The following is a 26,777-nucleotide window of genomic DNA, read 5'->3' on the forward strand; positions in this document are numbered from 1 at the left end:
TGGATAAGGAAAATGTAGTACATTTACACAATGGAGTACTACACAGCAGAAAAAAATAATGACATCTTGAAATTTGCAGGCAAATGGATGGAGCTAGAAAACAACATATTGAGTGAAGTAACACAGACCAAGAAAGACAATTATCACATGTACTCACTCATAAGTGTCTTTTAGACATAAAGCAAAGAAAACCAGCTTACAATTCACAGTCCCGGAGAACCTAGACAATAATGAGGACCCTAAGAGAGACAGACATGGATCTAATGTACGTGGGAAGTAGAAAAAGACAAGATCTCCTGAGTAAATTGGGAGCATGGGGACCATGGGAGAGAGTTGAAGAAGGGATGGGAGAGGCAGGGAGGGGAGCAGAGAAAGATGTAGAGCTCAATAAAATCAATTAAAAAAAAAAGAATGAGAAAAAAGAGCCATCATGGACACAGCAATGGGGGAAGCCCAGAAGTGGAACTTAGATTTAAAAGGGGGAAGCTTCAGGGGGAACAGAAGGGATAGCCATGGTTTATACATGTTAGGAGGTGAGGGGAAGTTTTAGACTATGATTTCGACGAGAAAAGTCTGTGTGACGTGGAGCATGGAGGAGTCAGTTGCAGGATAGAACCATAAACAAGGAATTATAAAAACTATCACATTCACGACTTTTAATTCCCAGTCTCTAAAAGACAGTTATGAAAGGCATGCCTGTTTTCTTCAAGCTGTAGGATCTGGTCTCTTAGACTGACCAGCGACTTAAAACCAGTTGATTCACAGAACAAACAAAAGCAAAGTAAAGGGGGACTTGCTGGGAAAAGAAAGAGGATCCATGGGAGGAGGTGGGGACAAGAGAGGGGATAAGAAGATTAACATGAACAGAATATATTATATACGTGTGGGGAAATCATAATGAAACCATTTCTTATATCTAAGAAATAGGTATTAATTAAGGACTTTAAAAAAATCAAGCAAAGAGAAAACTAATTGTTGATCAAAATAAACCTAACACGGCACATGCCGTTCATTTGAATATGCTTCCTAATAACAAGCCAGAGCTTCCGTACCTGCAGACAGCAAATAAATCCACGCTACTTAACAAAAATGGAGCAGAAAACCCAACACCAGACCCTTGGGCCTCTTTTATAAGGACATTAATACTATAAATGAGGTATTCACCTTTAATTTTATCTTAAATTCCTCATTGCTTGTGTGTGTGTGTGTGTGTGTGTGTGTGTGTGCCCACGTGTGTATATGTGCATGTCAGATGCTCTCCTCAATTGGTTGCCCACCTTCTGTCTCTGAAAAGGGCCTCTCACTTGGACCTGGAACGTAACAGTTTAGCCACATTTGATCTATACTACTACTTTTCAAAAGTAAGAGGTCAGTTTCTCGTGGCCTTTCCTAGATTTCTTTATTCTCTGGTTCTTCCTACTCACCCCACCCCCAGACGTCTCCGTTAGCGCAGATTCAGCAGGGCCCCTCCAGGTAACAGACCATCACTGAGGGACGTTGGGGCAGGAACCCAAGTGGGCAGGCACCTGGCGTCAGGGACAGAAGCAGAGGCCACAGAGGAGCTCTGCTTACTAGCTCGCTGCCTTTGACTGACTCAGCCTGCTTTCTTATGCAGTTCAGGAGCAGCTCCGCCTCAGTGGACTGGGCTCTTCCACATCCACCATCAGTCATGAAAACGCCCCACAGACTTGCCCATGGACCAGTCTGACCGGGGCATTTTCCCAGCTGAGGTTCCCTCTCCTCAGATAACTCTAACTTGGGTCAATCTGATAAAAAGTCAATAAGGACAGTGTGTGTGTGGTATGTAGTATGTGTGTGATATATGTGAGTTGTACATGGTATGTGTATCAGTGTTGTATGTTCAGTGCATGTGGTGTGTGTGTGTATATTGTGTGTGCATTGTGTTTGTATGTAGTGTGTGGTATTTATGTGGTATTATGTGTATGTGTATGGTATGTATGTTGGTGGTGTGAATGTATGTGGTATGCATATGTGGTGTGTGTGTGTGTATATAGTGCATGTATGGTATGTGTGTTGTACAAGGTATGTATGTATGTATGTGTGTATGTATTTATGTATTGTAGACATATTGCACGATGCGTATGTATGTGCTTTATATGAATGATGGGGTGTATGGTGTATGTACTGTGTATATGTAGGTGATACACATGTGAGACTGCATAATGTGCATGTTTTATATAGCATGTGTGGTGTATGCATGCATGAGGTACTGACGTGTGATGTGTGTGTATGTGCATGAGGTGCAGGTATATATGTGTATGTATATATGTGCATGGGTGTAGTATATGATATATGTTTTATATATTATATGCAGTGTGTATATATGAGGTTTGTATGTGTGTGTGTGTGTGTGGTGAATGTCCTATGTGGATGTGTGAGGGGTTATGTATAAAGTGTGTGTTGTATGTGTACATGTATGTGTGTATGGTATATGTTTATGTGCACAGTGTGTGTGTGTGAAATATAAGGTGTGTGTTGTATATATGTGAGGTGTGTATTGTGTGGGGTTATGTATTGTGTGTGGTATGTGTGCATGCAACTGTGCATTATATATGTACATATATATGTATATAGTATATGTTATATATTTATGTGCATGGTATCTGTACAGTACACAGTGTGTGCATGTTACATGTGTATATGTGTGTTTTGTATTCTGTGAAATGTGTGGGGTATATATGTATATGTATGTGAGTGTGTGTGGTACAAGTGTATGGTATGAGAGATGTGAGTATAATGTATGGGTTGTACAGAATATATGTGGTATATATGTTGCATATGATATATATTGTGTGTATATGTGTAGTGTATGATGCGTGTGGTGTGTATACAGTATGCATGCATGATGTTTATGTGGTGTGCATACATGTGTATTTGTATGTGGTGTGCATGTATAGCATGTGTGTACATATATGTGTGTGATATGTGTTATATGTTTATTGCATGGTTGTGTGTAATATTTATGTGCTGTGCATGTGTGTTATGTGTGGCATGTCTTGTATATGATGGGGGTGGTATATGTGTGTATGTAGAGGAATGCATATGGTATATGTTCTGTGTATGTGTGTCATGTGTATGCTTGTGTGGGGAGATGTGGAATATATGGTGTATGTGTTGGATATGATGTGTGACAAGTGTGTGTATGTATGATACCTGTGGGGGGGGGAGTGGGTAAGGTATGTGTATTGTATATGTATATGGTGTGTGTATGAGGTATATTAAGTGTGTATATGTGTGGGTTGTATATGTGTTGTATGTGTTTACATGTGTGGTCTATTATATGCATGAATAATGATATATGAATATGCACATATATACTTGGTGTACATGTGTGGTTCTGTGCATGTGTTTTGAAATATGTTTATGTGTATATATAGTGCCTATACATATGTGAGGTATGTAGTATATATGAGTGGTCTATGTGTATGTGTGTACATGGAGTATGTGTGTGTGATGAGTGGTATTGAGGTAGATTATTTGTATAGCTGGGTTTTCCTTTACTGTGACAAACGCCATGACCAACTGCAACGTGGGAGAAAAGGGTTTATCTTGTTCACACCATAGTCCGTCATCATCAAGGAAGTCAAGGCAGGAACCCGGAGGAGGAACTGAAACAGAAGCTTACTGGCTCTGTCCACCTGCTCTCTTACAGCGTCGGGAGCCACCAGCCCAGGATGACAGTGCCCACAGCGAGCTGGGCCCTCCCACGTCAATCATCAGTCAAGAAACTACACAAAAGGCTTCCCACAGGCTAATCGGATGAGGGCATTTTCTCCATTGAGAGTCCCTCTTCCAAAATGACTGCAGCTTGTGTCAAGGTGACATAAATCGAGTCAACACATGGCTGTTTGACATATATGTGATGCGACTGTGTCCACACACACACACACACACATATATATATATATATATATGCTTATACGCATTTATATATATGAAATATGTGATATGTACATGTGTGTAGGTATCATGTCGTATGTGTATATGTATAAGGGTTGGTATATGTGCTTGTTAGTGTGGGTGTGTGCACATGTGCATATGGGAAGTATCATGTGGGTGTGCATGTGTGTGGTGGCATGAGATGACTCCATGTCTGTCTTTCCTCAACTGCTCTCCACTTCTATCTTTTTGAGTACAAGGTCTCTTGCTAAACCTGAAGCTCATGAGTTCAGCTAGGCTGGTTGGCCAATGGGCTTCAGGGATCTATTGGCATCTAACCCTGCAGCACCAGAGCTGCAGGAGAAGGCCACTCACTGTCTCCAGCTTTCCACATTGGTTGTAGGAATGAAAACTCAGGTGTCTGTGCTCATGTGCCAAGCATTTTGCCAGCTGAGCCAACTCTCCTAAATCCGTACTTGAGTTTTAAAAATAAAATATTTTTATATATTCTAAGAAACATGGTAGGTAATTATAAATATTTGTTGAGTAAATTAACATAAATGGTATACAGTTCCATATCTTTAAAATGACATTTCTTCAAAGCTCTTCAGGAATTTAGACAGAGAAGTTGGTTGGTTGGAATAAGCAAAACTTGAAGAAATTTTTACAGAGAATTCATCGTCTGGCCTGACTTCGGGATGTTCAGTCAGTCATCCACCCTGCAGAGTGGACCAGACACCGGGGGTCTCCTAAAAGCATCATCACTATAAACTCCAAGCTAAAGAAAATTGGCAACTCTTCACGAGCTCCGACGCTCGGGAGAATGAGCCCTTCACCTCGCCTGGGCAGCACAGCAGAGTTGACCCTGTACATGGGTGTGAGTGAGCCAGCCCTGAGGGTATGAGAGGGCATAGCCTGTACCGCCTCCCTCATCTGTGGCACCCGGACGAGGGCAAGATGTGCCCCCTTGTCCCTACTGCCTCCAGCTGGTGAGGGAGCTTACCCCTCTCCCAGCTGCAACACTCAGGAAAGGGCCCTGAACCTTATCTGGGCAGCACGGTGGAATTCTGCAGCCAGGGCACACATGGGTGAGCTAGCTGGTCCTTGGAATAGGAGCATGGGTGTCCTGGCCATACCCCACATCTGCCATATGGTGGCATGGGCTGGGGAGAGACACTCCCGCCCCTGCGCCCGGACCATCAGTGTTTGAGGTAGGTGGGAGTGCTGACCCTGAGGTCAGAAGAGTGGGGGAGCTGCCCCTGTTCCCCACCAGCTGCAACACTCCAGAGAGCAAGCCCTGTGCCTCACCTGGGCAACCCAAGAGAGTCAACCCCATCAGTGGAGGTGTGGGGGAGCCAGCCCTGAAGCCGTGAGCATAGGAGAGCTGTCCCATTGCTCATCTGTCATATGATAGCATGGGCAAGTGAGAGATGCCCTCACCGGCACTCCTCTTCACCCTGGACCATTGATGCCCAAGGCAGGTGGGAGAGCTGGCCCTGCCCCTCATCAGCTGCAGCACTCGGGAGAGTGGCCCCTACTCCACACCTGGGCAACAGAGTAGAGCTGACCCTGAAGGTGACGGTGTGGAAGAACCAACCATGAGGATATGAAAGTGGGAGAACTGGCCCCGCCCCTCACTCATCACTGCAGGCGGTGGACTAGCCAGGACAATGCAAGAGAGCTCGCCCTGGTGGTGAGGACAAGGGAAAGCTGGTGGGCTGACCAACCCTGCAAATACCCAGGCCTAGAATTGGGGTTGGCCCACGCCAACATCCACCCCCATGTAGGATCTGCTGGAGTACATGAAGGAACTGGTCCTGCAGACCCAAAGCTGCAGGATTTCCAACAGCAGGATGACCAAGAGGAGTCCCAGTAAAGGCCCAGCATCGAGAGTGTAGCAGAAACCAGAGGTCTCAAACCAGACCAACGACTCTGCAATAAACACTTGGAAGTAAAGATCTATGGATAAAAGGGTTGGCTATGTGGCTCGCTGTGTCACACTGCAGCTTTCACGATGGGATTAATTTGTCTTTCTCTTTTTTTTCTCTTAAATTTTATTTTATTTTATTTTGGCAGTGGGGGAGAGGTTGCAATGGCAGAGGGTTGATACAAAAGGATGGGAAATGAATGGGATGGAGATGCATGGTGTGAAAGACAGAAAGAATAAGGATGAAAGCTAAAAATAAATCAAACTCGTGTTCTAGTGAATGGTTGTACTTTGGATTTTCTGAGGAAGATCAGATGGTTCAATTTTTATAACAAATGATTACTTCGCCATTTTTAGTTATTAAATCCACAAACAAAATCAAAAGCAGTCTCAGTCAGTGTTTGATGAGCAATTAGACTGGAAAGAAAATCATTTGTAACTTGCTCCAGTGATCTCCCAGTTTCTGAGCCTGTGGAGATGCCTGCGAATTAGAAAACCAAGTCTGACATTCTGCTTGCTTTGACAAATACCTCAAGTGCTTCCAGCTACTGCTAATGTTTCTGCACTTCCTGCTAAAGACGCCTCTATTTCATACTTAAATAACAACATCTAAGCATTTCATTTGAATATACATGAACTACTATTTCTTCAAGAGTCAAATTTTAAGAAAATATGTACAGCCTGATCTACTTCTACTGGCTTTATCATTTTAAGTGAGTCTACTTTCATTCCTTCACTTAGAATAGGAATTTGTCATGTGTTCCCATCGATGTGCCTGGAGCCTGAGAAGGCCAAAAGGAATGGTCAAATCCCCTGGAACTTGATTAAAGGCAGTTACAGTGCTGACTCAGTGTGGGTGCTGGGAATCAAACCTTGATCCTCCAAAAGCTGCAGCCAGTGCTCTTAACCACTGAGCCGTCCCTCCAGTCCCTTACATCTTTTTCTAAAGTAAACAAGACTTTTTCACAAGTAGGGTGGCACACTCCTATAATGACAAGATTGAGGTCAGCTGGATTGTTCAGTGAGCTTCAGACCAGCCAGGGTTTCATCAGGTCTTGGAACAAAACAAAACCAAACTTTCCCATTATCTTGGCATATGCATCTGTTACTTCGAAAACATAGCTTCGAGTCCTTTCATCACTTACAGGATCCAGCTTCGGCAAAGACACTCAATGCCAACTTCACACACACACACACACACACACACACACACACACACATGCACACACACGCGCGCACACATGCATGCATGCACAAACCTGCACACAACCTAAAAAATAAAAAGAAGCCCTGGGGAGAAGAGATGGCTCAGCAGTTACTAGCAGTACTGCTCCTGCAGAGGACCCAAGTTTGGTTCCCAGCACCCACATCAGACAGCTCACACAGCCTCTGTTCCCAATTCTAGGGGATCTGATGCCCTCTTCTGACCTCTGTGGGAATCTGCATTTGCACGCACAAACCTACACATCTATACACACATAAACATAACTATACAACAAAGTAAATATTAAAAAAATCACTAAATCCTCACAAGAGAATTCCTTAACTAAAATATTGATTTCTGTACTTTTCTTATATGAATAATACGGTTTAATTTTTTTTTAAACCAGGGGCTGGCAAAATGGCTCAGTTGGTGAAAACACCTGCTGCCAAGCCGGACAGCCTGAGTTCGATCCCCAGGACCCTACTGAGGAAGGAAAGAACTGACTCCCACACAATGTTCTCTGACCTCCTCTCACACACTGTGGCACATGTGTGTGTGCACATGTAAACAAAATAATAAAACACTTAAAATAAAAATAATTCTAAGTGAATTCTTCCAATGAATTGAGAGCTAAAATTTTAAATGAAGAAAATAGTAAGCATCCTAAGTTCATGATGGCGTATCATTAAAAATCGATGGTGCATAATATTTAAAGAATTCAGCTATTTAAAAAGGGTGAACCAGTGATATCACATTTGCTTGACTTGTTTCCAAAAGTGATATTTTCTTGCCCTTGCTGTGAAGAATGCAAAGGAATGGAAGGCCCACTGCAAGTCCGGGAGCTGCGTGATCAGCCATGGGGACAGTGAAAGGCAATAGGAAATCCTGTGGAAGATCTGATTCACAGGTTTGGAATGTGTTCGCCGAAGACAAGCAAGCCAAGAACCAAGCACTGCTTTCTATGGCCTGCTCTCTACCTCCTACCAGTTCTATAAGTCTTTCCCTCGATCACACCTGTGACGGGCACCACTGCTCTAGAACCCAAGGCCATTAGAGAAATAGTTAGGTATTTCCCACATAGGTCTCATTTTATTAATATGCATGATTTTAAAGGATGCACCTTATGAACATAGTGGAACTTATGATTAATGAATATTTGTGTTTGTGCCAGCGGACTTACTCTCTATTTAAAATGAGTCAGTGGTCTCACTCTCTCTTGTTCTGTGTGCACATGTGTGTCTGTCTGTCTGTTTCTCTGTTTCTCTCTCTCTCTCTCTCTCTCTCACACACACACACACACACACACACACACACACACACCATAACTATGTATTACATGATTTATCTTTTTTCATCTCCTAGACACTGAGCATCTTGGCTCAGAAATTCTGTTGGTGGATACAGAATACAATTGTTCGATTATCTCATGTTTATAGTTTCTTAATTCTCATAGGTTAAACACCCAAATCACAGCTGTCAGTCGAAGCAAAATGAGGAAATATAATTCTGGGAAAAACCTAAGTTGTCCTTGCGTTCATGAGACACACATTTGGTAACAGCTGTTCTTACACATGACTTCACATTTTTTAAAGCCAATTATAACATCATTACAAAAGCGCCTGTGAATCTGTTTGGTTCAAAATTTGGGTTATTACTTAATAAAAACATATATCATGCTTAGCAGAGTCTTTCTATGCAGCCCTGGCTGGCCTGGAACTCCCTATGTAGACCAGGTTGGCCTCAAACTCACAGAGACACTTCTACAAGTGCTGTGATTAAAGGCACATGCTTTGGAGCCCTGCTTATTTTGATTTGTTTGCTGGGGTTTGTTGTTGTTGCTTTGTGGCTTAGTAATCCAACCATTAGTTCTGTCCTCTAAAGATTATTTTGCAACATGCACCTGAATTCTTGTAGCAGCTTCTATATGACAGCTTTCATAGGTCAAATATGCTTCCCAAAGCACATGTGTCGGGAGCTCAGGCCACAGTACAGCGTTATTGGAAGATTAAGGCTTAATGAGAATTGATAAGGTCATACACAAGTTAACACTATTGCTGGACTATTTTGGTTTTGTTTACATTTTTCCTTGGCCTCCATCTCATGCTTGCTTGCAACCCTGCCAGGATGTAGCATATCAAGAAAGGTCCCATAGATACAGCCCCTTGCCATTGGATTTTCCACCTTCAGAATCCTGACTTGAATATTATTTACACCATCTTCACTAGAAATTCCTGTCTGTGGCATTTTGTTATAGCAATAGGAAAAGGTATGGAAGGGACCAAGTGAGGGAGATTGAAAAAAGAAGGGAAGAACCTAACTATCCATATTTGGGGAATCAACTTTGTAAATGTATTCTATCCGTTCTTACAGTTTGAATTTGAAAAGTCTCTGAGAGACTCTGATTTGAACACTCACTCCACAGCTGGTATTTGAGAAGGTTCTAAAGGCCTTGGTGGCAGGAGTGGGGGTGGGAGACACATCAAACTCAAGGAGGTGGGTCATTAGGGTTGGGTTTTATGGGGTATGTTATCCCTAGCTGCTTTCTGTCTGCTATGATGTGAACAGGTCTTCCTCCACCTGCTCCTGCCTTCATGCTAGTCTGCAGATGAGTGGAAGCAAGAAATTAAGGACCTAGTCCTCCAAAATCTTGACCTAAATTAGATTTTTCCTACTTTAAGTCGTTATCTATTCTGACCACAGAATATCCAAAGTAATTAATACCATCATCTAATGCAGCAGTTCTCCATCTGTGGGTCACGACACTTTCATGGGGAGTCACGTAGCAGATATCCTGCATATTATATATTTACATTATGATTTATAACATTAACAAAATGAAGTAGCAATGAAATAATTTTATGGTTGGGGTGACCACAACTGTATTAAAAGAGTCACAAGTATTAGGAAGGTTGAGAACCATTGAATTTCCAGCAATGAAAACAAAAAGTCAGAACAGTCAATCAGCAGGAAAAAAAAAACAATACAAAACAAAAAATATCTGAACAATTCTGACACACTACACCCAAGTCCACACACTGGAGTTAAGACTGAATGAAACACACACACAAAATTTAAAAAATCTGCCCTTGTGATAGTCTCATTCTAGTGATAATGGAACTGAAAGGTATACACACAGCGTTTTAGAAGGGGAATAAACTCTATGGAGAAAGAAGCAAAAAAAAAGAGGACATTTACATTGCAAAATAAGAAGTCAGTCAAGATCAAATATTGCCTGCAGACATTTGAACAAAGACTTAAGGGAGATGTGGGTTACAGAGAAAACCATATAGACATCCAGAGATGAACAATCCAAACAGGAAGCTGAAGTGTAAAGATGGCCACTGATACACTCAAGGAAATCCAGGAGCCCAGGAGAAAGAGGAAGAACTAGGAAAAGGGTAAACAAGAGATCAGAGGGATCTTGTAATTATTGCAAGGATTTGGGCTTTGACAACATCTGAACTGGAAAGCCACCAGAGTATTCGGAGCAGAAAGGGTCAAGATGGGAAGAGTAGGTTTTACTAAAATTTTTATTTTAGGGGCTGTAGAGATGGTTCAGTGGTTAGCTCTTCCAAAGAACCCATGTTTGATTTGATTCCCAGCTCTGACATGATGGCTTACAACCATCTATAACGGCAGTTCCAGGAAATCTAACACCTCTTCAGGTTTCCATAAGGACCAGGCACACCCATGGTATACCTACATACATATATGTAAAATTTTTAATTTTATTATTTATTTATGCGTGTGTATTTGTGCACATACATGGACATACCCACAGAAGCCAAAAGAGGACATAAGAGTTCCCTAGAGTTAGAGTTAGACTTGGTTTGGTTGTGAGCTGCCTAGCAAGGGTGCTGGGAATTGAACCCAGGTCCTCTGGACGAGCAGCAAGCACTATTAACTGCTGAGCCACCTCTCCCGTCCCCTCACATATATTTTAAAAGGAAAATCTTTTTCTTTTCTTTTCTCTTTCTTTCTTCCTTTCTTCCTTACTTTCTTTCTTTTTGAGAATAGACTGAAGAGAACAAAGGCTACAAAAGGATTAATAAAGGGGTCCCTGCAGTAACCCAAAGGTGAGGGCAGTCTGTAACAGCCATGAAAGTAATTGAAGCAATCGTGTTCTGAGTTTATTTTGAAAATGAAGCCTAGAAGATTTACCTACATATATACATGAGGTATGACAGAATGTGAGGAATGAACCTTGACTCCAAGGTTTAGAACCTAAATAATTTGAAAGATGGCGATGAGAGAGACTGCAGACCGGGGATCATGAAGATCCTACTTGGAGCACACTGAGCTAGACATAACTATCTACTGGACAGCCAAGTGAAGATGCTGAGCAGGAGGCTCGGTAAAGGGGTCTGAGGCTCAGAGCAGGAACTATAATTTTCTGAGTCCTCAGTATACACAGAGAGAAATTACAAGAAATGTTCAAAGAGTAGAGAGAGAAGAACAAACACGTAAGGAGCCGAAAGACCAGCAGAGCAGACAGAAGGGTACAGACTGTGAGAAGGAAAGCAAAGAAGTACATACTGTCCTGGGAGGAGGGGAAAGGGGGCAGCTGGGACAAGGCTGTGTTTGGGTGAAGTGCAGTGAACACTGAGACCAACTGGCAAGGATGACATCATCAGAGACCTGACAGTTCCATAGACCTGGGCGGAGCGTTCAGAACTGAAGTGCCATAGGAATGGGCTAAGGAAAGAAAGGTAAAAGCATAGATAATATAAACAGCTCTTTCGAAGTATTTTGGAGAATTTTGTTTTAGAGGGAAGGGAAGAAACTAACAATATCATAGACATAGTATATAGACTAATAATCTACAAAAGGATACACTCAATATTCATATAAGTTTTCCTTTAAAATAGGCAAAACTAGGCTTGTGGTAAGAAAGAAGCAAGTAACAAGTCTGGGCATTATCAGGTTATCCTCGGATAATGAGTAGAGGGGTATTTGTCTTATAATTACCCATTACAATGATTTGCTTCGTCGTTTATCAGCCAACAAAATCATTTTATGCATTTCTCTCTCTATTTGCCACAGCTCAAATGCTAAAGACCAAGGTCACATGACAACAGACATACTACTGCTGTTCTCTAAAAACCACCTAGACGAGCTGGACGCTGCTCGCTCAGTAGAGTGCTTGCTAGGAAGCCCTGGGTTTGATTCCCAGCACCCCATGAACAGGGTGTTCCATATCTGTAATCCCAGCACCCGGGCAGTACAGGCAGAAGTTCAAGATCATCCTCAGCTTCAAGGTGAGTTTAAGGCCAGTCTGGGCGATATATTGTTTGTTTGTTTGGGGTGTGTGTGCAAGCGCGCTCGTGTGTGTGTGTGTGTGTGTGTGTGTGTGTGTGTGTGTGTTTCTGTGGTTGAGAAGAAATATTTTAAACCATAAACAGATCAGATTTAAATAAAAACTCCCAAAACCTGTATGTGTGAAATCTGGCCAGTAGGTGAGCATTTGCACTTTCCTAATTTAATTAAAATTGGAATTTGTAAATCACATACAATCTTAAGAATTTGAACCGAGCATAAGCTTTTTCTTCATTTTTAACTCCGCAGGACATATTTTTTAGTATGAATGTTTGCCTCTAAGTATTAAAAAAAAGCAATACATTCTGCCAAGAGAATTCATTTATTTTGGCTTTTTTTTTTTTTCTGGGTATGTTTAGGTCTTATTTCCAAGACCTCCCACTTGACAAACACAAACCATTTGGTCCTATATTAGTGATCTAAGTGTGAAGCAATGACTGGGGTTTTTTTTCCTCAATAAATTCATGGGAGAATAAAGCCTCACATTGCAAAAGAAGAAAGGGGGCCCCTGCCAAGCATCACAGCTCCCTGAGCTGTGAATGAACTGGCCTGGGTATGAGCAGCAGATGGTTGCTATGTTCCAGTTGTTTCACAGACGAGCACCAGCAGGGCATCTGAGTTCTAAGATTCCTTGGCTCACCAGCATGGAATTCACTTCCCTCTGCTCACATTTCAGAGGGGCAAGCCTCTGCTTCAGGAGGGTCTACGGGGAAGACAAATGTCTGGCTAGCCAATGACCTTTCCAGTATAAAGGCAGCAAAAGAGCTGAAAATCAGTTAAAATGTGCTCACAGAGGAGCACTTCAAACCCATTCTGCTCTCCCAGATTGCACACAAAGCATTTGTGGGTGGTAAAAGATGATTTCATTTTAGACCATGCCCAACAAAAAGAGCTGGGAAATGCTTCTCTGTCTATCCTAACTGGCAATGTTGAACTCTCAGTTTTCAAACCAGTAACAGGAAAATATTGTATGTCGTGATGAAAGCGACTGTCTCATTCTCTACCTGCATAAGTGAGTCGAGATGTTTGGTTTTTTAGCAAAAGTGAAGGTAAAAGTAATGGCATTGATGCTTTATAGTATAAGTGTGTGCGTGTGCGTGTGTGTGTGTTTCTAATTTCTGGTTGATCTACTTAGTTAACCTCGGCTATTTTCTGGGATCCATTTCAAGACTGTGAAACCCATCACTGAACTTGGCATCTCTGTGACTGGGGTTCGTTTCTGAGGCACTCTGAAGTGGTCTGAAAAACACTTTTTATGCATTCTGCACACAGCTTTATGCTAAAAGGCCATGAGCACCACTCAGTAATTGATGGGAAAGTTACAATTTTTGGTATTTTTTCCTTCCAAATATGCAATACAAAAAAAAGTACCATGTTAAAGCTACACATTTAGGTATTTCTCTTTCTTTTTATTTCTTTTGTTTTTCAATGTTGGAAACATTGGCTTAAAGGTACTTTGATTCTTTAAGTTAGTGCCAGGGGACTTATTCAGGTATAGGCTATATATTTCCAAGTTCTTTACAAATACTTTGTTTTCTCTACAGCTATTAACTGAAAAGTCCTGAAAACATAGATGATAAGTGCACATAAGAACCCCAACCGCAAGACCATGAAATTAGCAAGACTGACAATTACAGGAGTCTACATTTTTAAATATGGAGTACACCTGAGCTATTATTAAGAGTACATCAGAAAAGATATTAATCCAACCCTCGAACTATAATAGATGAAGAAACCCACGGAGGTTAGTTTAAGCACAAACCACTAGAGATAAATGTGAATCCACAGCAGAACTCAGGTGCTGTATCTTCAGGTCCGGAGCCCTGGCGGTGCGTTGCCTTGATACATACACACAGACCCCCGGGTCCCTCAGAAGAACTCTCTCTCTCCGTTCACAAGTATGTCTCTCCCCCAATACCCAGTTTCTTAGATGGCGTCAACATACCTGAGTTTGCAGCAGGATTCCTCGGTCCGATCTGTTTTTTTCCTCACTGCTACAAATCCTTTTAAAGGAGTGCTTCGGTTGGGGCTCGGCTTGGGGCTTTGGTTGGCTGGCCGGCTGGCTTTTCTATTTGTTTTGTTTTTAATTTGCTCGGGGAAAGGGAAGAGGGTGGGAAACTAAACCCGCCCCACAACACATTTTTTTTCCTGTGTCTTTCAAACCAACCCACCCTCTCTCGGCCCGCGGAGCTTAAGGGGTTGCTGTCGCAGTCCCAGGCAGTTTCCAAAGTGGCAGGAGGCCTGGAGAAGTTACACGGCCCTCCGCAGGTGCTGCCCAAGTCAACAGCCCTGGTCCCCAGACTTGCTGCGTCCTGCTGCGCAGCCCTGGGCGGCCCCGTGCCAGGGGTTCAGGACGGAAAGGGGGTCCCGCCTGTGTCGCGGGGAGATGAGAAGCAGGGAATGCTTGGGTTCTGTGTCGCTGGATCTGGAGGTGCTGGTCACTAGCGCGCGGGCGCGCCGCTGTGGGGCACTGGCCACACAGGTGACCGCGCGACAACGGGGACGCTGCGCGCGTGGCCGAGGCAGGCGCTTGGATGAACCTTTGGGCTGCTCCTGGTCTCCCTGGCCTCTACAGCAGCAGGTGTGGGAAATGCTGCACTAATAAACGCAAGGACTGGGAGTAGTGGGAAAGGGAACCAGAAGAGACCCCAAAGAGGGAAGTCGTATGCTCCCTGTCCTTCAAAGTACGTCAGTCATCACCTCTGCCTTGCTTGTCCCAAAAGGAAGGAGGGTCATTCCTTAATCTAGCTGGCTAATGATCCCCTCGGTTTCCATCCTGGACAATGACAATGATGCAGCAAGTTGGAAAAAAAAAAAAACAAAAACATCTGTCGTTATGGAGAGTCAGATTCCAATCTCAAACTACATAAATATTTTGTTGTTCTCTGATCAAAATGTGTATTCATTTATCTGTTTACTTCCTTAATGAATGTTTATTGAGAACATGGGCTACATTACTTTCTTTGAACTTGGGGGAGGAGGACATACGCGTTCATAAAATTTCCAATTTTACAGCTGATCTGAAGACAAACAGAGTGAAGATGAAAGAATAAATTTAAGTGGAGATACTTCAGATTGGGTAGATAGCTATACACAAAGAGCTTTCAAGGTTAATTTAACCCGCATGCCCCCCAAGGAAGGCCATCAAAAGTGGGCACAGCGAGTGTGTTGCCTGAATTAACCCAGGCACAACAGGGTTGAGATGAATTCATCCTTCATTATTGGGATGGGTCTTCACTCCAAAGGCAAGTGTCCTAATGATAAAAGGAGAGGACGGCACCGGTATGAAGAAGGCAACCTAAACCAAAGGCAGACACTGGAATTGTGTGGCCAGCTCCTGCTCCAATGGATGACCCATTACGGAAGTGGTCACCTGTGGGATCTGTAATACATGTCCTCCCCATAGACACGTTCTTTCAGGACCAGCGACACATTTCTGACAAGCTCATGGCCCTGCGGACCATATGTTGAAGCCGTTTTATTCAGAAATAGCACACGTACTTATTAAATAGTCTTCATGGACATCTGAGGTAGTCAGCGTCAGCCTAGGAAAGCTTACCTTCGGTTCTCACCAAACTGTGGCAAAAAAGCAAACAGACGAATGTTAGATAGAGGATAAAATTGAAGTGGAGATTTTGGTGTCTCCAAATTATTATTATTCTAACAACACAAACAAAAACCTTAACAGAGTAATTAAATAATCAGTTTAGCACATTCATTTCCTATGGTTGCTATAACAAATTACTACAAACGCAATGCTTAAAACAGTCGAGATTTATTCTTTCTGCTTGGGACCTCAACAGGTCTGTAGTCTCCCTCTCCCCTTCCTGGGTCACCCAGGGGACACTCCAGCCTGCCTCTTCCTCCCCTAGATCTCAGGCATTCTTTGTTTGTGGCCACGTAATTCCAGCGTCTGCCTTTGTCTTACACTGGCTTCTTTGCTCATGTGTCTACTGTTTCTATTCTGCTCATGTGTCTTCTATTTCTATTTCAGTTGTCAAAGGTCAACTGCCTTTGGGGGTGAGGACCCCTCCCAATCCCGAAGGGCGATTTCATCTCAACTTCCTTAACTTAATGATGTCTACAAAACTTGCCTTTTTTCAAATATGGTCATATTCATCGATTCTAGGGATTAGGCCATGGACATTTATTGAGAGGAGAGCCACTGATGAACCCGTCACAGCAACTACTCCTGAGTGTACACCCAAAGGGATCTAAGTCAGCAGAGCACAGAGACACTTGCACACCCATGCTAACAGATGCACTATTCACAGTAGTTAAGAAATGGAGTGATTCTAAATGTCCATCAAGAAAGAGCCGAGGCAGGGTGTGCCTCAGTTGGTCAAGCATGGCCATGCAAGCATAAGGATCTGAGTTTGATTCTCAAAATCCATGTGAAAATGGCAGGTACTGGAATCTGTAATCCCAGAATTGGGGAAACCCAGACAGGAGCACCTCTGAGGCTCCATGGCCAGTCTACCCTAACTGGTTAGCTTTAGATCAATAGAAATCCTGTCTCAAAAGGGATGAACAGTGTCCTGAAGATGACTTCTAAGACTAAGATTGTCCTAAACACACACAGACACACACACACACACACACACACACACACACACAGTAAAATTTAAAAAAAAAAACAGATGACAAATGAAAAAAGAAAGCAGTTTGTATAAAAAAAATGGTTTATTCAGTCATAAAGAAAACTAAGGTCATGATTATCCAGGAAAATACATATAACAGGAGATCACTATGTTAAGCAAAATAAACTATATTCAGAAAGCCAAGCATGAGAGAGAAAGAGAGATGTTAAAGTAGAAAAGAACTAATATAGGAGAGGAGGGAGGAGGAAAGAAACAGAAAACAGGCGACATGTGGCAAAGGGGGAGTTAAAGACTGGAAAGGGGGCAGGGAGGGTAGGACAATGGTGGAGGGGAGTATGGTGGAGCGGGGAGTATGGTGGAGGGGGTGAATGGAAGCAAGGCAAAATGGCTCATGAGTATTATATGCCATACAGAAACCTGTTGCTTCACATGTTAACTTCAAGAAAAAATATTAAAAACTTTGGCATTATGAAAAATAACTACCCTAGAAAAAATACAGAGGTTCAAAGTCTCCATTCCGTTGGAGTCCCATGCATTGCTTGAAGCTAATCACAACCCACTGCAAGCCCCCAGTACCGCTGAAGTGGATCCCACCTAGATATGTCTGTATTTCCGCACCATGTCGTAGCACTGAATGCCCACCACACCCCTAGCTTTACATCTAATTAACTGGACACCTTTGAATCTCCGCCTTGCTGGCACAAGGATTCATTATTTATCTCAGGCATGGTAAAGAGCTGTGAAGGAATAAATGGGTTAGAAAAGAATCACAGCCAGTCGGTTAAGTGTCATCCCTACACTGAAGAACATCTCTATCGGGAGATGGAGTTTACCAGAGCAAAACGGATTAACACCCTGGCTCACTCCATATTTCTTGGAGGGGAGGGGGAAAATCCATAAAAGGAAACCTAGTGTAAAAAATAAATGAATGTGTTTCACCTTTTTTCTCTTTTGAAAAAAAATCAATAGACTGCACATTTACACAGATGCAAACCCCACTGGGAATGATCAATCAAGGCTGAGCTTACCGCTACAGAAACTGGGTGAAACATCTTATCCAACTATTTTGGTTGTTAGTGTCAGAGTGTAGACACTGCCTGATTATCGCCTCGGAAATCTTGACGCAGCCCTTCATGAACCCCTGAACTTCTGTGACCGACTCTCTTCTGGACCACCTCTTCCCTCCTCAGCTTTTCTTCTCATTCTTCACTCTTTGCATCTGAACCCTCAACTAACAGGGATGCAACTGCTATGCACTGAATAATCACACAGGGTGACTTACGGGAGTCACAGACTCATCCAGCAACCAACTTTGTGGTCAGTGAGTTGGGCTGTAACCAAATCCAGAATGAGTCTCCCGTTACACACACACACACACACACACACACACACACACACACACACACACACACGCACGTGGCTGAACTTTATGAAATGAGTACATGACCACATAGATCTAGCAACAAAAGAATACAGTAGTCCTTGAGAACTTGAAGGATGTTGCAGTTTGGTTTTTTAAAAGAAATTCACTAATACAATCAATAATGACAAATATTCAATCAAAATCTTAGATGACAGTAAAGGCCCTCATCTATTTGATTATACTGAACTGCATTTGCTGGGTAAGTAATGAAACTATCTCATTAAATAATGGACTCTAAGGCCCAAGTAAACACGAGCAAAGAAAACCTTTTACATAAAGGTGTTTTCAGTTAGGGTCACATGACATGCCAGTAGCTGATAACCGGCAGACCCACTTGAGTAAATAGCAGCGAGTCCCTCTGCTGAACCAGGAATTCGTTTAAAATGGGGAGGTTCCAAGCAGATAATACAAGACTGATAGCATTGGAGCCTAAGATCCATTTTCCGTATTAAATACAAACAGTGCCTCTAGAACTCACTCAGTTCTCAGCAGGTTTTAGCAAGGTATTCTAAACAAAATAGTCAACGATCAATGAAAGGAAAATAAAGCTTCAGACGGGAAAGTGAAGAATAAGAAAACTCCAAGTTCTAACAGAATTGTTAAACAGGATAATATTAACAAATCGAGTAGAGCTAGCTTACAGGCTGGCGATGATTTCTTTAAGTTGATGGTATTCAAAAGCTGTTCTAGCAAGGTGTAGTCTGTAGGCTCAGAATGAATCAGATCCTCTGATGCTCATTATGTATTATAATATATGTTATATACCATAAGTCATACATACTATGTAATATATGTTATATACCATAAGTCATACATACTATGTAATATATGTTATACACCATAAGTCATACATACTATGTAATATATGTTATACACCATAAGTCATACATACTATGTAATATATGTTATACACCATAAGTCGTACATACTGTGTAATATATGTTATATACCATAAGTCATACATACTATGTAATATATGATACTCATTATATATTATACTCATTATGTATTATAATATATGTTACACGCCATAAGTCATACACTCTATGTAATATATGTTATATACCATAAGTCATACATACTATGTAATATATGATACTCATTATATATTATACTCATTATGTATTATAATATATGTTATATGCCATAAGTCATACATACTATGTAATATATGTTATATACCATAAGTCATGCATACTATGTGATATATGATACTCATTATATATTATACTCATTATGTATTATAATATATGTTATACGCCATAAGTCATACACTGTATGTAACATATGGTACTCATGCTGTTGCTCTATGAATGCTTTTTGAGCGAATACATGTCATGAAAAGAAACACGAGGGGAACAAATATACTTAGAACAAATAACTGTCTTATGGTCAAGCCCTGTGCTGTCGGAAACAAATACTAGGGGCTAGAGAGATGAATCAGTGATTAAGGGCATTTGCTGCTCTTGTAGATAGATGACTGGAGTCTGGTTCCCAGCACTCACGTTGGTAGCTCACAAATGCCTTTAACTCCAGCTTCGGGGAATTTGATATTGTCTCCAGGCCTTCTTCTGTACCCGTATGCACATTCAAATGCTGATACGCACACACAATAAAATAAAAATAAATCTTTAAAAAAAAATATTGTTCAGATGCGCTGGTACATGCCCTTAGTCCCAGTCTTTAGGAGGGAGAGGCAGAGGCAGAGACAAAGAGAGAGGCAGGTGAATCTCTATGAGTTCCAGCTAACCTCAAGTGATTGTATGTTCATTTCGGAGTCAGACAAAAGGGCCATTTGAAAACAGCTATAGGAAGTATGTGTCCCTTATTAAATGAGCCCCAGGAAATAAAACCATTCAAATGGTCCTGAAAGGCTGAGGCAGCCCAGCTAACGTTCAGTCTGTTTTTCCACCTAGTGCCCGAATCCATAACTCATTTATTTCATCTAAATCCCTCCCCGTGGGGAATGCTGTTGGCAAGGATACAGAAGAATCATATTCCCTTGACTGCCTGCCAGGGAAGTTCACAGCCCCTGCTTACACTGTGATCCAAAACTAAGTAGCAACAGGCTGGAGAGATGGCTCAGGGGTTAGGAATGCTTGCTGCACAGTCAAGAAGACCAGAGCTCAGACCACAATACCCGTGCAACAAGCCAGGCACGGTCCAACATACCCCTGTGACCCCGGCACTGGTGGGGCCAGAGGCAGCAGGATTGTTACGGTTTGCCGGTTGCCTGCACAGTTGTTGAGTTCCAGGGTTTGGGGTCTTGCTCAACAGTAAAGTGCTTGCCTAGCAGAGGTAAGGTTCAGTGAGAGCCAACAGCCTCAAAGGATTTAGGTAAAGAGTCATAGGAAAGGCCACCTGATGGCCACCACTGACCTCGGCACATACACAGGCATGCTCACACACCATACGCGCCACGCATACACACACAGGTAACATTGTTTACAATTTTGTATTAAGGATAAAAATTATTTCATGCAAGATTAAATATCAGTACCAGAGCATGATTCCCCCCCCCCGGGATTTATTAACACTGTTTCAATACTTCATACTATATCTTTGTATTTATTGTCTACCCACCAATTCATCAGAAGTGGACACCAGCGTGTAAGAAAATTTTATAAACTTACCAAGTCTTACAGGTGAGGCAAATTTATTATTTCATTGCCCCTGAAATATAGTGAGAAATAAAGTTATGAGAATAAGTATTGGGAACTTAATTCTTGAAAGGGGCTATAAATACATGATTGGGCTGAAATGAGAATTCTGCAACTAAATAGAGTTTTGCACTGAAACGCTTTTCAATCTATGTCCTTACAGAACTTGAAGTGGCCACTATCTCTGATTTTCCTGATGCTCCATCTGTACACACACACTACAAACCAATTTTCACATAGCATAAAGCATGTTGTTCTCCGCAGGAACATAATGGGATTTGAGAGCGAAGCCCACCAGGCCTATTCACCGACCAGCAATTCAACTCTCGCCTGCACTAGCCGTGGAGGCTACAAAAGCCAAAGTGCTGCTTCCTCCAGGGCTCTGGTATGGAATTAATGGGTCACGAAAGATGAATTATCTCTTGCCTTGGCCACCCGCTGTGACCTTGAGGAACTTTCTCAGCCACTCCCTTCCTCCCCCTCCTCTGTTTTTCCTTGACTCCAAGCGTGTGCCAAGTATAGTATCCTGGCTGCACAGGAAGGCCGCGCAGCACGTGGCCTACGCTGGACCTGTCGCAGTAACCTCTGCCTGTGACTCCAGCTGGAAGAGAGCATGGGAAAGTGATTTGGAGACGGGTCAGTCCAGATTGTTCTCTGAGGTTTTTCCAACAAGATCTGGTACGAGATACCAAGGTGTGCGAGCCAAGGAGCAAAGAGCTTCCCCGGTCAGCTGCTTAGAGCTGTTTGCCCACACCCACCTCCAGGTTCAATCAACAGCAGATTAAGAAGTATTTTTCGATTGTGTGCATATCACATGTGTGTCGGTATTTCCTTGTCATTATCCCTTCATGGTATAATTCTTTATATTATACTAGGGATTCTCACTAACCCGAGACTTGAATATCCACCGCTCTCAGCATATGTGGAGGTTTTAGAGCCAGTCTGCGGCTGGTGCAAGAGCCCGATGCATGTGTGGCTGGGAAGCGGAGCCGAAGTTGCCAGCAGCCAGGTCCTCACTGTGTAATCAGCATGAGCTGGTATGAGACACAGAATTAGAATTTCAGGCCACATGAATAAATGTCAGATTTTGTAGCTCTCTATTTTTTTTTCTGGTGTATCCGAACTTGATTTCCTCAATAGGATCTGTTTACCAACTGATAGAAACGGTCAAAGAATTCCAGTTCTTGACTGGTATGTTTTGTTTTCGTATCTAACTTCCAGGCAGGGAGGGGACAGCGCTGGTGCGGGGGACACGGTCAGCCTGAGCGAGGGCCCTGGTCCCTGGACATCTGTTGAATTTGGCCTCCGCCTCCACTATCTGTCTTCTAGTGTTGATCTACATGGATCCATGCCAAAGGTTACTTGAGACCAATGACTGTCCTTGTTTGCTCGAGGCCTTTCTGAAGAGCATAGAGACATTAGAGACGTGTGCTCCAACACACCCTGGGGTGCAGGCACCATGCGAAGGCTTCCAAGCCAGGCATGATGTCTGCCTCTTGCTTGGGAATTACTCCTCTCCTCCGAAGCTTTGCTGAGTCGAGCTGGAAACAGATCACCACGGGTGACAGCCCCTTCTGCTGCACTGAGTCTCTCAGAATGTTTCTCTCCAGACTCACTAGGAGCATCTACTGATTCTCCCCACTGGGCTCCATCTGAGAAACAGGCTGGGCCGGGAACTTCAGACTCTGTATTATGGTTTGATCTTTACCATTCTCGATCTTTTAAAGTGCATCTGAGTTTAAACATCACTGAGTACAAATGCCTACTGAGCGTCACTCAGTGATGGAGTTGTCTCAAGTACGCAGGGCCATTTTACTCAGGGCAACACCAGTGTTGCCTCTCTGCTGTCTCTCCTTTCTTCCTAGTTGGGAGAGCTCTCTTAGTCTGCAGAGCTTGATTTTGGTTTCTTTTTACTTTTGTAGAGTCAAAGCACAGCGTGCTGTATCATCTTCTTCTGTGATAATGGACCAAAATTACAACGGAGTTGTGGGGATACATAAAAGTAAGCGCCAGGGGACAAAGCACACCAGATAACCAAGATAACCCTCCACAGAGGACACAATGCCCAGCATGTGTCTGGTGTGGAGGGCCGCAACCACATTCTCCATTACAAGATGGCGCTGGCATCCGGCCTCACCGCCTGGTGAACAAGATAATGCACATGTGCTTGGTAACTTTCCACTGCTGCGTCCCTGCCTACTCCCGAGGCGTCATCTGGGTTGATGGGCAGCGGACCAATCCAAGAGTGACACGTCTGAAGCGAGGACTGTTTCCTATATAAGGGATGGGTTCCCCTCATTCTGGGTCTCCGCTTTGTAAGCTTATGCTCTCTCTCTCTCTCTGAAGATGCATTAAAGCTTTTCTGCAGAAGGCTCCTAAGTGTCCTGCGTCGTTCTTGCTGGCGAGATGGTAGCGCGGGACATCTGGTGCTGAAACCCACGACGCCGGGGGACCCTGACCACTGCTCACACTGCCGGAGACCCCTTGGACACAAGGAGGATTCAGAACTGCAGGTCTGTATGCTCAGAGAGGTATGACTATTCCTGGACTTTTTGATTTTGGGCTTGACTTGTCTCTGCCTTGGGAAGGTTTCATAGAGGCCTTGGTACTTCTTTTAGCAGTTCTCTTATTTTTTCTTTTGGGATCACTTTGGAATTGCTTAGAAGATGAATCCTGCCTGGCGGTTGTTGCAGAAGGACGAAGTGTATTGGAGGAAGTCCAGGATAGCATGTCAGAAACTGAGCGCAGTGAGAGGTTAGGCGCGCGCAAGAAAAGGACAGTCCCAGATAAGAAAAAAGGACCCCCCCCCCCGGTGGTTCTAAGAAAATAAAAACGGGGGAGAAGACTGACCTACAAGGTCAAAAGCTTTCTGATACCAACAACAAGAAAAAAGGAAAGAACAGCAGTTTATATCCTCTGCAGGAGCTCGAAGCTCTGCAAATTGAAAGTGACCATGAAAGTGAGCATGAGAACGAAAGTTCTGGCTCAGGAGAAGAGGTAGAAGAACTAGATATAGAGGAGGAGGCAGAATTAGAAGAAGAAGCGGCTAGATATGAGAGGGAAAGATATCCCCATAATGGGGCACGGTCTTCCAGCGGCAGGGCCATGAGAAGGTCATCCTGAATGGCCCATCCGCCTCCTTATGAGCTGTGCCCTCCCCCAACCGCCCCTCCGGTGCCTCCTTATGAGGAACACCTTGGGCCAAAGACTTTTTCATGTATCCCTGACAAGGTCAAGAGAAAGTTACACCTGGCCTTCCCTGATTACGAAGGGGAGAACGGGCAGGTGCATGCACCTGTGGAGTACAACCAAATAAAAGAGTTAGCAGAGTCAGTCAGGAAGTATGGAGTGACTGCTAATTTTACCTTAGCCCAATTGGACAGATTGGCCTTGACTGCCATGACTCCGGCTGACTGGGAGACAGTTGCAAAAGCGTCGCTCGTCAGCATGGGTCAATATTTGGAGTGGAAAGCCCTGTGGCATGAGGCGGCCCAGGAACAGGCCAGAGCTAACGCTCAGGCCTTAACTCCAGAATAACAACAATGGACCTTTGACCTCCTGACCGGGCGAGGGCGCTTCACCGCTGCCCAGACAAACTATCCTTATGGCGCCTACTGCCAGGTAGCCGATACAGCTATAAGAGCATGGAAAGCCTTGTCAAAAAAGGGAGAAGGGAGCATTCCGCTCACCAAGATTATACAAGGGACTCAGGAGCCTTTTTCAGATTTCGTGGCAAGAATGACTGAGGCAGCAGGACGCATTTTTGGCGATATTGATACGGCCACCGCTGCAGGCATTGCCCTGTCTACCTCCGTACAAACAGCAGAGACCCTCAATCAGTTATCTACCACAGTGGCTATGGCCCTGGATCAGCAGGCTACCATAGATGCATCTATTAGAGGTGGAATAATGGTTCTTAATCAAAGAATTGACCTAGTGCAAGAACAGGTGGATATTTTATGGCAGCTTGCCCAATTGGGCTGTGAATGGAAAACTCCAGCCTTATGTGTGACCAGTGTACCATATGAGAACTTTACAAAAGCGGCTAACCTGTCCCGAGAATTGTCTTTGTATCTTGCAGGAAATTGGACCGAGAATTTTGATGATTTGCTGTCCTCCTTGAGACGGTCCATCATGACAATCAACTCCACGCGAGTGGACATAAGCTTGGCCGAAGGATTCCAGTCCTGGATTATGTCCTTCATCTCCTACTTCAAAGAATGGGTGGGGGTGGGAATGTTTGGAGCAGCCTTATGCTGTAGAATAGTATTTCTCCTCTGGATGGTCTGCCGAATCAAATCCCAAAGTCGTAGGGACAAAGTGTGGTTATTGCACAAGCGCTGGCTGCCCTGGAACAGGGAGCCTCTACTGATGTGTGGTTATCTAGGCTGAAGCAGTAAGGTTTATGCCAACCAGCTCCTGCACCCCTAGGACAGTGGTTCATTGCACAGGGTGGAGTGCTTGGCTTAGCTAGCCCTGAAGGTTATCGAGCTGAAGAGCATCGCACAGAGAATGGCCCTCTCTGAGAGATATGTCGCCCTGCATAAGGGTTTCCTGCCGTATATTCCCTTTCCCAGAAAAATGGCAGAGGGCAGGCCGGATAAGTTCCAGGTGTCATGAACCTAGGGGCAGATTCTGTGCAAGCCCATTATAATGTTTCCACTCTGGGAAGTGTGACCTCTATCTTTGCCTTCTGAGGGAGTTGCCTTTCTGCAAAGAAGTAAAAAAGGGGGAGATGTGGAGCGCCGCAACCCACATTTTCCATTACAAGATGGCGCTGGCATCCGGCCTCACCGCCTGGTGAACAAGATAATGCGCATGTGCTTGGTAACTTTCCACTGCTGCGTTCCTGCCTACTCCCAAGGCATCATCTGGGTTGATGGGCAGCGGACCAATCCAAGAGTGACACGTCCGAAGCGAGGACTGTTTCCTATATGAGGGATGGGTTCCCCTCATTCTGGGTCTCCGCTTTGTAAGCTTATGCTCTCTCTCTCTGAAGACGCATTAAAGCTTTTCTGCAGAAGGCTCCTAAGTGTCCTGCGTCGTTCTTGCTGGCGAGATGGTAGCGCGGGACATCTGGTCCTGGGTTCTGTGCGCCACCCCAAGGGCTTGGCCATGCCCTCTAGAAGTCCAACTTCTCCTTTTCTACTTCTTGAGTTACCACAGCCACTGCTCTCCTTTTCACTCCCAATCGTCCCAGCAACGTTTCTGCCACCCCCGCCCTGAAGGATCCCACCCAACACAACAGGCAGGCCAAGAGGCTGTGGTTTTTATTATCTCCTGGAAATGGATATTTCAACACTCAAGTAGCAGGGAAAGCAGACATGTAGGTGGTCCGCAGAAGCCCTGCCATCGCTGGGAACCTCCATTAGCTCAGCCTTTCTTACTGTAGACTTGTTATTACTATGCAGCCTAGAACTCGGGGCCTTTTTGCCTCTGCCGCACAAGCAGGGCTCGAATCACGGGTATGCATCATCACCTTGCCAAGCTGTTCCCATCTTCTTGATATGAGTATCCTTTGCTCTATGGCCAACTTTCTCCATGTAGTAGGAAACCTGCTGAAGCCATTCCCAAGTTTTCCATAAACTACTTCCCAACACGAAGTGTAACAGGAGGGTCAGCTTGTTGGGGTATCTGTTCCTACCCGGTACCCCACAGCTGGCAAGTCCCAGAGAAAATCAATCACACAGAGATCTCTATAAGTTATAAAGCTGATTGGCCCATTAGGTCAGGCTTCTTATTAGTC

General features: G+C 43.7%; 1 protein-coding gene and 2 long non-coding RNA genes across 4 annotated transcripts in view; 2 read left to right on the forward strand and 1 right to left on the reverse strand.

Moving 5' to 3' along the window:
• Lepr (leptin receptor) overlaps positions 1–14,750 on the reverse strand; it is an 87,468-nt gene extending 72,718 nt beyond the window's left edge. Inside the window, exon 1 of one of the 2 annotated variants that reach the window (XM_048453170.3) lies at positions 14,293–14,750. The gene's annotated coding sequence lies outside the window, so the exon portion shown is untranslated. The remainder of the gene's footprint in view (positions 1–14,292) is intronic. The other variant, XM_048453168.3, reaches the window with a different exon arrangement.
• LOC146895117 (uncharacterized) lies at positions 11,634–14,486 on the forward strand. The gene is made up of 3 exons (XR_015000867.2): positions 11,634–11,740; positions 12,075–12,289; positions 13,892–14,486. It is a non-coding gene; the product is annotated as an uncharacterized LOC146895117 (long non-coding RNA).
• Positions 14,751–22,430: 7,680 nt separating the features above from the next.
• LOC146895116 (uncharacterized) lies at positions 22,431–26,046 on the forward strand. Its single transcript, XR_015737372.1, has 4 exons — positions 22,431–22,592; positions 22,954–23,033; positions 23,378–23,544; positions 25,113–26,046. It is a non-coding gene; the product is annotated as an uncharacterized LOC146895116 (long non-coding RNA).
• Positions 26,047–26,777: the final 731 nt, after the last annotated feature.

This window comes from Myodes glareolus, chromosome 3 (assembly GCF_982192425.1).
Source record: "Myodes glareolus chromosome 3, mMyoGla1.1, whole genome shotgun sequence".
NCBI lineage: Eukaryota > Metazoa > Chordata > Mammalia > Rodentia > Cricetidae > Myodes > Myodes glareolus.